Source organism: Lepus europaeus, chromosome 21 (assembly GCF_033115175.1).
Source record: "Lepus europaeus isolate LE1 chromosome 21, mLepTim1.pri, whole genome shotgun sequence".
In the NCBI taxonomy this organism is placed as follows: domain Eukaryota; kingdom Metazoa; phylum Chordata; class Mammalia; order Lagomorpha; family Leporidae; genus Lepus; species Lepus europaeus.
The window spans coordinates 60491205-60505297 of record NC_084847.1 but is presented as its reverse complement, the minus strand read 5'-3'; the positions used below and the strand labels follow the sequence as shown (position 1 = coordinate 60505297).

The 14093-nt window shown below is 42.8% G+C and overlaps 1 protein-coding gene across 1 annotated transcript in view; it reads right to left on the bottom strand.

The window, feature by feature from the left end:
* LOC133750383 (zinc finger protein 345-like) overlaps window positions 1-9867 on the bottom strand; it is a 29981-nt gene extending 20114 nt beyond the window's left edge. Inside the window, exon 1 of the mRNA XM_062179978.1 lies at window positions 9796-9867. The gene's annotated coding sequence lies outside the window, so the exon portion shown is untranslated. The remainder of the gene's footprint in view (window positions 1-9795) is intronic.
* Window positions 9868-14093: the final 4226 nt, after the last annotated feature.

The window sequence follows — 14093 nt, the reverse complement described above, 5'->3', positions numbered from 1 at the left end:
TTAAGGCATTTGGATCTTGCTCTTGCTCCCCATGTAGGACCTCGGTCCTTAATGTCTTGTACTATGTGAATTAATGGTAATATTATTCAAATAATACTTTGTGTGTCTGTGGGTGCAAACTGTTGAAATCTTTACTTAGTATATATTAAGTTAATCTTCTGTATATAAAGATAATTAAAAATGAATCTTAATGAAGAATGGGATGGGAGAGGGAGTCAGGGTTGGGATGGTTTGGGGGTGGGAGGGCTGATATGGGGGAAGAACCGCTATAATCCAAAAGTTTTACTTATGAAATTCATATTTTTTTAAAAAGTGAAGGTTTCTACTAAAGAAAAACAAAGTAAAAAAATTGCAGTTATTCACAAAATTTCATAGATGTTCCCTGTAGTGTGGCTCAAATAACATTCTTATTTTGGGATCCCACAAAACTTAAGCAGGGTACTCAACACAAATTTTGAAAAGTTACAAAATATTTATCAGAAGAAAAATAACTAATTTACTTGGCACATCTCACTTTAACTATCATACTGCCTAAATTTCCAATAGTCACATATACTCAAAAAATTTCACTGAAATCAGAGATGATCTAATACAGTAACAAAATAAATTTTTCAGCTACAAATTGGCTAGAGAAAATAGAATCCAAGGACACAAGCTAAAATAAGATACTGCCCCCCAAAACCCCAAAACTCAATGTCTACATTCATTAAAATTTATGGCATTAGACTTAATTAACAAAAATGTGATAGTTCTAACTGTCCCCATCTGTCAGCTATAAATAATTGCAGCTTATATGGATCCTCCTCCAACAAAAGGTACTGAAATCAATCAAAATAAACTCTATAGGCACTGTCTTTAGTATTCTCAGTGACTTCCTAACTCTATGGGCTCACATGCCTCCTAAATTCTCAGGATCATCTGTACTGTTCATTTGTTCTCAAGGGCTGTCATGCAAAAAATTACCTCTTTTGAAACCTTGCTATATGCCAGTAAAATTAAATTAGAAGGCTATTCATTGTGCTATAGTGGAAATATAGTCTCCCATACACTTTGAGCCTGTGATTCTCCAAACCATGTTGTCTACTAGGACTTTGGTCACGGATATAGAACAGTAAAATCAGGGCATGGCTACTGAGGCCTCCTTAATATAGGAAACACCATTAAGTTGGCAGGTAATGCCATCTTACTAGTTAAAATGATCATTTTAAGTGCATAAAGAAAGGAATAAATTTCAAAGGGATCACACAGATAAGACCAAATGTTTGCTAATGATAATTGATAGAATTAAAAAGACTCATAGAATGACAAACACCTTAAACAGCACTCTGGCCTTAGAATGAGCCCTTAAGACATTCAGATCTGACAAAAAGTTCATGAGAGCATTTCAGGCATGGAAAGCCATGACACTATGGCAAAATGGCCTACATGAAAGATCTCTGTGATATCTCAGTGGAAAGAAGGGGCCATCAAAGAAGGACATACCTTTCTCTGAAGGGAGGAGAGAATATCCACTTTGCTTACAGCTCTGCCTAAATAATGATGGAGTTTGTGGACCCAAAAGGCTTCCATATCCTTGGAAGCTCATGACAAGAGCCTTGGGTGATCACTGACATCATAAATAAGAGTGTCAATTTTTTTTTTCCAAAGATTTAGTTATTTATTTGAAAGTCAGAGTTACACACAGAGAGGAGAGGCAGAGAAAGAGGTCTTCATCTGGTGGTTCACTCCCCAATTGGCCAAAGCTGTGCTGATCCAAAGCCAGGAGCTTCTTCCAGGTCTCTCACATGGGTGCAGGGGCCCAAGAGTTTGGGCCATCTTTTGCTGCTTTCCCAGGCCTTAGCAGAGAGCTGGATTGGAAGAGGAGCAGCCAAGACTAGAACCAACACCCATATGGGATGCTGTTGCTTCAGGCCAGGGCATTAACCCACTGTTCCACAGCATCGGCCCCAAGTGTCAATTGTTAAACCAACAGGAGTCACTGTGCACTTGCTCCTCATGTAGGACCTCTGTCCTTAATTTGTTGTACTATGAGAATTAATGATAAATCTTGTCTTCAAACAGTACTTTATACTTTGAATGTCTGTGTAGACGCATACTGTTGAAATCTTTACTCAGTATAGCATTGATCTCTGTATATAAAGATAATTAAAAATGAATCTTAATGAAGAATGAGATGAGAGAGGGAGTAGGAATTGGGATAGGAGTGGGGGGGGGATGGATATGGGAGGAAGAACTGATATATTCCAAAAGCTGTACCTATGAAATCATGAAATTTGTATTTATAAAAGATTATATACATAATATATATAATATATAATATATATAATATATATATGCCAAAACTTGGCATACTCCATGTGGCAGAGGGGATGGCCTCCAATGTCTACTGTCTATGTCCAGATGTTAGGATACTACCAGTCATCCTTTTAATAAACAGTAAAAGCCATTTAAGTTCAGCTGGACATCATTGTGCTGACTGTTGATCTCATTACTGTTGATCTGCATGCCTTCATTGGTTGCATTCCAGAGACCCAAAGTTGCCACTGGAATTATCATTGGCAACATAAATTTTGCTAACAAAAGCTTAAGCCAAGAGTTAAAGCTTAAAATCTAGTTTAACACAATATCTCAGGACCCACCTCCCTCACCCTTGAACAGTTGGAAGCTGTCATAATTGGCCCACACATAAATGAGACATTGTGCTAGATGGGTTCTAAATCCTTGAACTGCAAGAAGAGTATCATAGACAGTAATGCTCCAAAGTGATCCAGCTTCCTGCTACTACATCTGGGAAAGCAGCACAGGATGAGCCAGATGCTATAGCCCATGCACCCATGTAAGAGACATGAAAGAAGCTCCTGGCTGTGACATCAGCCTGGCTTAGCCACAGTCATTGCAGCCATGTGGGAAGTGAGCAAACCTGAAGATCAATTTCTCTCCCACACACAATATAACACTGCCTTTCAAATATATAAATAATTCTTTTAAAAAATAGATCACATAAAAAGATTCTCCAATGCTCAGTCATGATGACTTTTACTACCTTAAGGGCTTTTTCATTTCTTTTTTAAAAATTCTATTTATTTGAAAGGCAGAGGGGGGCTGGTGTTGTGTTGCAGTAGACAAGGCTGCCACCTGTTACATTGCCAACCTCTATGGGTGCCAGTTCAAATCCCAGCTATTCCACTTTTGACCAGCTCCCTGTTAATGGTCTGAGAAAAGCAGTAGAAGATAGCCCAAGTACTTGGACTCCTGACACCCACATGGGAGACCCAGAAGAAGCTCCTGACTTCAACCTGGCAACACTCTGGCCATTAAAGTAATAAGCAAGTGCCTATTCTTGTTGGTTAATGAGTTTATAATTGTAAACATGGCTATTTAAAGCCTCTGCATCCAGAGTTTTGTATTCTCCAAACCTTAAGAATCAGAGTTTCTGCTCATAATGTTAAAACATTATTGGTTCTTTGTTTAAATGTGTCCTTTCAGATTCCAAAGGACCTCCTTTTCCCTGACCTCTATTGTGTTCAATACTCTGGGACAGTTCCATAAACAGATAAAGCCAATAATGTTCTACAGATTCCAACTTTAAAAAGTATGGTTAATTCATATTGCTAAGAGCAGAAAGTAATTCTAATTGGTTGATGGTAGTAAAAAAAAAATCAGCTATCTTAGGAAACTGTTTCAGAAGCTGCTTTGTTGTTCTATTATGCGTGTTTATGTTACATGTGTACACGTACTGAATGTCTACATGGAAAATGTACTAAGAGTTCTGTTTTAATTAGCTTATAGGTAAAATCACTCAATTCCAGGGCTGGCGCTGTGGTGCATTGGGTTAACGCCCTGGCCTGAAGCACCGGCATCCCATATGGGTGCCAGTTCGAGACCTGGCTGCTCCACTTCTGATCCAGCTCTCTGCTATGGCCTGGGAAAGCAGTAGAAGATGGCCCAAGTCCCTGGGCCCCTGTACCCACATGGAAGACCCAGAGGAATTTCTGGGCTCCTGGCTTCGGATCAGCACAGCTCTGGCTGTTGCAGCCATTTTGGAGAGTAAACCATCAGATGGAAGACCTCTCCCTCTCTCTCACTCTGAATTTCAAATAAACAAATCACTCCCTCAACTTCTCCCTCTCTCTATCTACCTTTAAAAGCACATCTTTAGTAGCAATGCACATATTAGCTATTAAAGACTGCAGAAGAGTATAAAATGAAAGCATGACTCCCTTCATTCTATAGTAGTCATATTTCCCAGAACAAACTACTCTTAACTATTTCTTACATTATCTTCTGAGATTTCATATGCATATATACAAGAGTATTTTAAAGTATCATGAAAAATGCAATCAAATGATTAAATCTAGTTTGCTGTAATTAATTTATTTTTAAATTTTTATTTTTATTTATTTGAAAAGCAGAGTTACAGAGAGGCAGAGACAGAGAGAGTGAGAGCGAGGTCTTCCATCTGTTGGTTCACTCCCCAGATGGCCACAATGGCTGGAGCTGAGCTGATCCAAAGCCAGGAGCTTCTTCCAGATCTCCCACATGGGTACAGGGGTCCAAGGACTTGGGCCATCTTCCACTGCTTTCCCAGGCCATAGCAGAGAGCTGGATCAGAAGTGGAGCAGATGGGACTTAAACAAGTGCCCAGTGGGCACAGCAGGTGACAGCTTTACCTGCTGCACCACAGTGCTGGCCCTTGTAATTAATTTCAAATTCCATGCACACAAGAATGTTTCAAAAACATTTGTGTAGTGTGTATTATGAAAAGAGGTGCACCAAAATAATGTCATCTTTAATTCCATTTCTCATGAACTTTTTGAAGTGCCTTCATAAAGATATATATGCAGAGGACTGGCATTGTGGCATAAATGGGTTAAGCCACCACCTTTAATGCTGGCATCACTTATGGGCACTAGTTTGTGTCCCAACTGTTCCACTTCTGATCCAAATCCCTGTTTATGTGCCTGGGAAAGCAGTGAAAGATGGCCAAAATCCTTGGCTCCTGCACCCTTGTGGAAGACCTGGTTGAAGCTCTTGGCTCTGGGCTCTGGGCTCTTGGATCTGGCATGGCCCAGCGTCAGCCATTGCAGCCATATGGGGAGTGAATCAGCAGATTCACAGGGAGAAATGGAAAATATCTCCTTTTGAATGAAATAAAAATGAATAATTAAATTTTATAAAAAGAGATACATGGGGCCATCACTGTGGCTGGGGATGGCGCTGTGGCTCAGTGAGTTAATGCCCTGGCCTGAAGAACTGGCATCCCATCTGTTTGCCATTTCTAGTCCTGGCTGCTCCTCTTCCAATCCAGCTCTCTGCTATGGCCTGGGATAGCAGCAGAAGATGGCTCAAGTCCTTGGGCCCCTGTACCCACATGGGCCCAAGGAAGCTCCTGGCTCCTGGCTTTGGACCAGCACAGTTCTGGCCATTGCAGCCAAGTGGAGAGTGAACCATCAGATGGAAGACCTCTCTCTCTCTCTCTCTCTCTCTGCCTAGCCTCTCTCCATGTAATTCTTTCAAGTAAATAAATAATTTTTTTAAAAAAAATAGAGATACATACGCATGTGTCCTTTTGTTTTACAAAGGGGCATTTTTTCTGTACCTTATTTTACATATAAGTACTCTGTCCCTACATAATTTTTCAGACCTATTACATATTTAGTATTTGACTGAACAGATATACCATAATGCATTTTACCAATTCTCTGTCAATATACATTTAGGTTGCTTCTGTTTTATTCCCATCTTCAACAATACTACAAAGAACTGACTTGGTCTTTATGTATTTGACCAAATATATGTAAGATAAATTTGCAGTTGAATCCTAGCAAAGGACATTTACATTGAAAGAACTTTGATCTGCCAAAGTATCCTCCACAGAGAGTACTGTGTTATTCTCCTGCCAATGTGAGTGCAAGGGCCTGTTTCCCCACACCTTCCAAAAGTGTGTGTGATCAGAGTCAAAGTCCCTTCTGATGCTTCCAATTTCCCATTTCTTCTCTCTCTGTCTTCAACTTTTCTTTCCCTCTTTTAGGTCTCTAATCACACTTGGGTGTATTGCCAAACTAATCTGTGTATATGTTCTGCAATTATTTCCTCTCTACTTACCTTCTACACTGCCTTCTCTCACCCTCCAACCCCAGGTTTCCTGCTCACAAACTTCCCTGATTGTTTCCCTGCAGCTCAGCACAACTGAACAGGAAACAGGTGCTCGCTCTTTCCCTGGTCTCCCAACCTGCCATCCTCTTAAACCAACAGAGAATGTTAATCAAGAAACATGGGAATAATTTCATAGGAAATAATACAGCCTGCGGTGCTGGTATCTAATACAAATTTCTTATATAGGAGTATGGTTTTGCATTTAATTACACCCATTCCCTACTGCTTATAAACATTATCATATGAAAACACAGAAATGAGAGTTAACTATATCAGAAATTAACTCTGAATTTTAAAAAGCTATATATACATGGTTAATTTTGGCAATCTACACAAATGACCTGCGTCCTATTACTTTTTGCTTTTGAGTACTTCCCAGCCTCTCTACTGACCTCCACCTCCTCCCTCATCCTTCACTCCTACTCCCTTTCTACATCACTGCCCTCTTTGCCTCTGAAGCTCTCTCCCTTAGGAAGCAGTCTTGTAGACTGACATTCAATCATGTGAGAAATGTTTCTTATTTCAAAATGGTTCTGTAGGACAGGTCTGAATGGCATCTGATGGCAATCAACTGACCTTCTAATAACCCTTAAATATGTTTCCAGCATATGTGGAGCCAGTATTGAGGCATATTATGTAAAGCCACTGCCTGTGACACTGACATCCCACATGGGCTGTGGTTCATGTCCCAGCTACCCTACTTCTAATCCAGCTCCCTGGTAATGTGCCTGAGAAAGTACCAGAGAATAGCCCAAGTGCTTGTGTCCCTGCTCCTTCATGGGAGACTTGGATGAATCTCCTGGCTCCCGCTTTGACCCAGTGCAGCCCTGGCTGTTGTAGCCACTGAGGATGTGAACCAGTGGATAGAAGATTGATATGTGTGTGTGTGTGTGTGTGTATCTTTTCCTCTAACTCTGCCTTTCAAATAAATACATTTCTTTTAAAAAGTTTTAAAAAGGGGCCCACGCTGTGGTGCAGCTAGTTGAAAACATCCCTTGCAGTGCTGACATTCCATATAAGAACGAGTTCATGTCCTGGTGGCTCCATTTCCCATCCAGCTCCCTGCCAATGGCCTGGGATCAAATACTTGGGCCCCTACACCCATACAGGAGATCTGGCTCCTGGCTCCTGGCTTCAGTCTAGCACAGCACAGGCTGTTGTGGCTATTTGGGGGGTGAACCAGAAGACAAAAATCTCTTAGAATAGAAAAAAGATTCAAATTAAAGAGAACAAATTTTAAAAATTCCCTCTCTGTCATTCTGCCTTTCTGTTTAAAAAATTAAAAAAAAAAGAAAACTGACCACAAATATTCTGACTCAATTTGACATAAGATAGAGCCAAGAAAGCTAGTGCTGACTTTGTCTACTGCCTCCTCAATCCCTTTCTGCAGAAAAAACAATTCCTCTTGCTTTCCAAGCACCCAAAGCCAAAATGACCAGAGCTGCCCAGTTTAACTGTTCAGGCTGCTCCAGCATTGAAGGAAAGAAGGAGGAAGGGACACAAATGCATGGTGCTTTAGATCATAGTTTCAGACCAGTCTCATGGTTGGGGGGTGGGTGCTTTCTCAAGATGGAGTCTCAGGGGCTCCAAAATGGAGTTCCTACTGTCAAGGTGCTACTTCATTACCAGCTTATGTATCTCATGAAAACATTTCTCTTACACATTTTATAAAACTTGCCAGAAACCTATAGCCATGAGGGGAATGATGAGCCAAGGACAGCCAGTTAGCCTGATGAGTCTAAGCATCCTGTTCTCAGCTTTCTCAAAGTCATATTGACAACATGGTTGCTCAGAAAATGGTCTTACAGTTGTTTCATGGGTGTGAAACAGCTCTTCCCACCAGAAACACAAAAATGCTTGTCCGTTCACAAGCACTGTGATAGGGAGGGCACTAGAGAAAAGGTCACAAACAGCACACTGGGGTTGAGAGGAGAAATGCTGTCACCCTAACACCCTCTATCCAGAAATCACTTTCTGTGTTTACTTCCTAGATGGCCTCATTATGCTACCTGAGTTTCATAAGCTGGTAATCTGGTGACAATGACATTCTATCAGGACACTGGAATCTCTCAGTTATTCCTGTGAAAACTGCATCACACTGGAACTCACTCAGCAATAGTTTGCAAGGTCACATCTTCTACTCCACATCTCTGTGGGGGGAAGGGTGAACTTTTTTTCTTTCCCCTCTTCTTTTTGACCCCTCCTCCCATTGACAACTTGTACAGATGCTTCCACAGACCATGGTCTTTATGAAAATGTAGAACTAATATCATCTTATGTCAAAAAATGTCATGGGTTAAACACAGAACCCAAAATAAGACCAGTAACTGGACTTCTTAGTTAATTCAGTGTGGGGTCCAGGGCTGTGGCAGCGTGAGTAAAGCTGCCCCCTTTAGTGCCGGCATCCAATATGGGCCTTGCCAGGTGGATTGTTTTCAAAGGGAGGGGGGAATTTTTTCTAAGTCCCAGCTACCCCACTTCCAATCTAGCTCTCTGCTATGGCCTGGGAAAGCAGTAGATGATGGCCCAGGTCCTGGGGTCCTGCACCCAGTGGGAAACCCAGAAGAAGCTCCTGGCTCCTGGCTTCAGGTCAGCCCAGCTCTGCCATTGCAGGCATTTGGGGAATGAACCAGCACATGAAAGACCTCTCCCTCTCTCTCTGCCTCTGCCCCTCTGTATCTCTGACTTTCAGATAAATAAATAAATCTTTTTTTAAAAAAAGTATGGACTGTAAAATAATCAGCCTGGTGGAGCACTGGGTGACTGAAGAACTGGGCAGAGAAAGTGCTATTTTTCTGTATTTGTGTTTATAGTTCTCCACTTCATGCAAATCCAGACTAAAATAGCTCCAGCTGTTGGCCGCACAGTTCGCTCTCACTTTGTAAAGGGGTCAGCGGCAGGCAATGACAGTTGACATCCTTCCTAACCGCAGAAGGAAGAAGGGCTGACGACAGAAATTGAAAAGCAGCAATTAAATCGTCAGCTAAGATTCTGTGGCCTCAAACTCCAGATTGAAAAGTCTGCTAACTAATCATGGAAGAAGGATCAACCCGCAGTTACTGCTCACCCTTCACGCTGTTCCCTCTGGCGAAAACTCAGCAGCAGGGCCACCGCTGCCAGGTGTGTCCGTGGGGAATCCAACGCCCGAGGAGGTGCAGAACGGGGGCCATGGAGCAGCTCCTAGTCTGCCCTCCTTCCCACCCCCGCTGCCCCCGCACTCCTCTGAAGGCCACTGAGCCCCGCCCCGCAGAAGCAGCAGCCAGAAGGCATTCTGTGACCCACCCGAAGTGGGAGCCGGGCTTATTTAAATACAGCAAAGTGGCAGCCTCACCGCCTTCCTTCCCCGCCCTCTCACCTGCCCTGCCAGTGCAGTTGTCCTGACCGGTGCTCTCTGTCTTGTAACCACCACATAAAGCACATTGAGGAAAATCTGAGCCAGGTAACACGCGGGCCGGCCGGGCACTGGGAGGCTGGGCAGTGGCGGTGGGAGACACAGAGCCAAGGTCCCAGCCCTGACCATGCCCTGGGAAGCCACCAGGATCACTGAGAAGCAAGTGAGCCATGTGGCGGAGCCGCCAGCCGCCCTGTCGCCCTCCCCTCTCCCACACACTCATCTGTGCCCCCTTCTGTTCTCCATACTTGCCGTGGGAAGTCCCGGGAGCCCGTCCCCCTGCTTCAGGACACTCAGGGAGCAAAGCGGAGAGTGTGGGGCAGAAGTCCCCGGCATGTGGGACCCACAGGCGGCAATGAAGCGGCACAGAAGAGCGGGCGGCGGCTCAGGGTGTCTCCGCGGACTTCCTGGGGTGGCGGCTCAGGGTGTCTCCGCGGACTTCCTGGGATCGTGTGCAGAGCAAGAGCCGCAGGGAATGCGGGAGCAGGAGCAGCGTGGCCTCTCGGGCTGACTCCGATCCGTGAATGAACTTCCTCTGTTCTCAACTCTGCGCCAGAGGGCAGGCACCGACATGCGCAAATGCAGGCACAGGTACTCCCGCGTCCACACGCACAGGCAATCGGAACGCAGAATACGTCAGGGCACCTGGTGGCTCTGGGAAATGGAGTCCAGGCTGCGCATTTCTAGAGACGGGCGGGCAAGCCCCAAGGCCTTCAGTGTGGCGTGGATGGAGAAATACTGGCCAGCAGAGGGCATTCGCTCTGTTCACATCCCTCCTTCTTTTCCTTCCCACCCCAAAATCTCAAGGATCAGTTGGTGTTCTTTCCTGAATAAAATCTTAAAGTGTGGTACTCTCTTCTGTAACTGATCCCAAATCCTGGCTCCTTCATAACCTCTGTCTTCTTCCGGAAACATCTTATGGGTTGCATTGTTCCTGGAAACTTCTTTCAAATAATAAATGATTATGAAAGCAATATACCTTTTAGCAGAGGTGTAGAGGGTAGAGTTTAACATGCAGATTTGATAATACAATTTTTATTTGTGTTTTACTGATGTTTATAGTTCTCCTCAAATCATTTTACACCATCTTTTAATTCCTCAAGCATAGAAACAAAGAAGGGAACTGAATACTGAACTAACATTGCTAAGTATCTTCTAGGAGCAAGATCTAGGAACTAAATGCCTTACCTCATAGCATTTACACCTTGGATTAATTCTGGAGACAGTATAATCAGGAGTTCACTAAGGGGAAACTGAGGTGCAAAGAGTTTAGAATTTGCCCATGGCAATATCATTAAAACGTCTAGGTTAAAGCTAACTAAAATATAATATTGGTCTAAGAAATTCTTTTGTCTTGAGGCTCAGTTTCTAAAACCCCAGATTTGTCATCTGGGGAAAAAAACAAGAGATAGGGAGGTTGGTGCCATGGTGAAGCAAGTAAAGCTGCCTCTTGCAGTGCTGGCATCCCATGTGAGTGCTGGTTTGAGTCCCAGCTGCTCCACTTCAGACCCAGCTCTCTGCTATGGTCTGAGAAAGCAGTAGAAGATGGCCCAAGTCCTTGGTTCCCTGCACCCATGTGGAAGACCCAGAAGAAACTCCTGGCTCCTGACTTCAGATGGGCACAGCTCCAGCCATTACAGCCAATTGTGGAGTGAGCCAGCAGATGAAAGACCTCTCTCTCCCTCTCTCTCTCTCTCTCTCTCTCTCTCTCTCTCTCTCTCTCTCTGCCTCTCCTTCTCTCTGTGTAACTCTGACTTTCAAATAAATAAATAAATCTTTTTTTAAAAAAGTGAGAGAGAGGAAGAGTACCTAAAACAATAATCTACACTGTAGAGAACATAGGATTATAACTTGTCTAAAAAGGAAGGCAATTCAAAGTTGCTATTATTCCATGGTCATTTTCATTTTTTCTTATGTTTAATATCAAGATAGCATATATATATATTTATGCGATCTTAGATATACATATGATTTTTAAAATTTTTAAGTAGAAATGCAAATGGATAACTGGATGACATGGAGTTCTATGTTTATGATTGCTTCTGTCAATTATAGTTCATGGGATTAAAGTTGTTGCTGGATTAGGAATGCTTAAATATTTGTCCATTGACTTCACACTAGTGTTTACTGTCAGGTAATATTCTTAGGGTAGATTGCTCTTTCTTGCCAAATTGAAATTTTCATGGGGACAAAAAACACATTTGCCTTGAAATTAACTCAGCATCTGGACAGAGTAAGTCTCTTAGTTCAATGAATAAATGAGGATATAGAAACAAACAAATAAGAGTTGTGATCCCCAAGAACTGCCTAGTAGAGGAGACAAGGGAATAGAAATCTATTTGAAGACTGTCACAATTAGGGTTGAAGTGTATAAACAGGAACCATCCAGGCCAACAGGTCAAATGTTCACCCTTGCTATGGAAGGCATTCCATTCATTTATTTAATAAGTGTTTATTGAGCAATCTTCTGTGTTGTGTGTGGAAAGAACTACCAGCCACTTGATTTCCCTAGGAATTGAAGTAAGAGACACTGAACAACCAGATACAGGCAGGGAGACTGGGCTGAATCACAAAAGGTTTTGGACACAATGGTAAGGAAAATAAAAGACAGAGGGTATATTAGTCTATTAAAGATAATTTAGTAGGATCCACGCAGAGGTACTGTGGCAGTGAGAATGAAGAAAAGGCAAATATTACATTGAGATCTAATATAGAATCAACTGGAGTTCAATGGTTTAATATGGTGGGTGAAGGCAGATGGAAACTCATGTATAAATCTTAATTTGGATTTTATTTTTAAAGGACAAGATGTTCTTACTACATTAATGTTCATCAGTAACAAAAAGCTACCTCCAATCAACTTACAAAGTTTCCATAAATCTAGAACACAATCTCATGGGTAAATGATATGCATAAGCCCTATGTAAATCATCAAGCCTATCATGTTAACTGCTACCATATACAATGATCCTCACTATGATGCAGTTACTTAGAAATTAAAAGACATGGGGTCAGCGCTGTGGTGTAGTGGGTAAAGCCTCTGCCTGCAGTGCCAGCATCCCATATGGGAACCAGTTTAAGTCCCAGCTTCTCCACTTCTGATCCAGCTCTCTGCTGTGACCTGGGAAAGCAATAGAAGATGGCCCAAGTCCTTGAGCCCCTGCACCTACATTGGAGATCCAGAAGAAGCTCCTGACTCCTGGCTTCAGATAAGCTTAGTTCTAGCCATTGCAGTCATCTGGGGAGTGAACCAGCACATCAAAGATTTTCTCTCTCTTTCCCTCTCTCTCTCTCTCTCTCTCTTTCTCTGCCTCTGCCTCTCTGAAGTTCTGCCTTCCAAATAAGTAAATAAAATCTAAAAAATGCTGATGAGAAACTATTAAAAAAATAAACTAGAAGACATAATCAGTGGCTATAAGAACAACCTAAATAAAAATAAAATTCAAAATCTCACAAAATTACATAATTCATAGCTGAATTTGGAACACCTCACTAAGTCACAGTTCATGTGTCCAGTAATCTCAGGTACTCAAAGTACAATGAAGCAGGACATAAGTAAAAATGCTCCCAGAATAGTCAAAATATGCATTATAAAGTCCAAGTGAGGTGTCCTGCCACTGGCTCAGCATCATGGCTCTTAAACTGGCTCGTAAACTGGCTCCTCTAGCAGGCGGAGTGGGCACAAAGAGAAGAAGAAAGCAGTAGGTGTGAACTGTGACTAAGTCGAAAGGGCTCCAAGAACAGTGATGCAGAGCTCTGTGGCCCCTAGCTGAATGTAATATGCAGGCAGGCATTTTTATTTCTGGGAGACTACCATGCTCTGAGTTGTCATGGGGCCATCAGAACTGAGCAGAATCAACACATTCAAGGCCAACATCCATAATTCATCTAGTGATAATGGAGAACAGGAGCTTGGCTTTATGGGTACAACTAAGCCTCACTCCCTTGCTATATCTTTCTGTGTGGAGCCACTGGAACTGGAGAGCACATGGGGTCATAGGGAGTAGAGGAGCATGGTGTGTGGGGGTCTAAATGTGGTTGTAGTGTGCAGAGGGAGGTGTGGAGGAGGAGGGGAAAACCAAGAGCACCTAACACTATGGGCATTAGGAGCAGAGGAGGAAGGGAGACAGGGATGATTTGTCTGCATTATGCCTGGTACTCTCCTGGGTAAAACTGATACAACATGAATGATGTGAATATAGTCCTTACCCTAAAGACAATTCAGTCCTGGGGGACAGGTGACAAGGACATAGGCAATTATAAAACAGTGTGATAAAAGGTGTAGGTGCACAATAGAATCACCTACATCATTTGTGGATTTCACATCCATGTCAGGTAAGCACAGTTGGGTTAAGGTCAAATCTCAGGTAGGAGACCCCAGAAATGACACAGTTGTCTGAAAAGAAAATAGGCAGGTGATAGGCAGAGGCTTGGTAACTGAAGCTGGGGCCAGAGCATGGAGACTGTCAAGCTGTCATTAACCTGTACCAGGCTGAGATGTCCTAGCTTCTATCCTGGTGCTCATGTCTGTAGAGAAGCATAACAA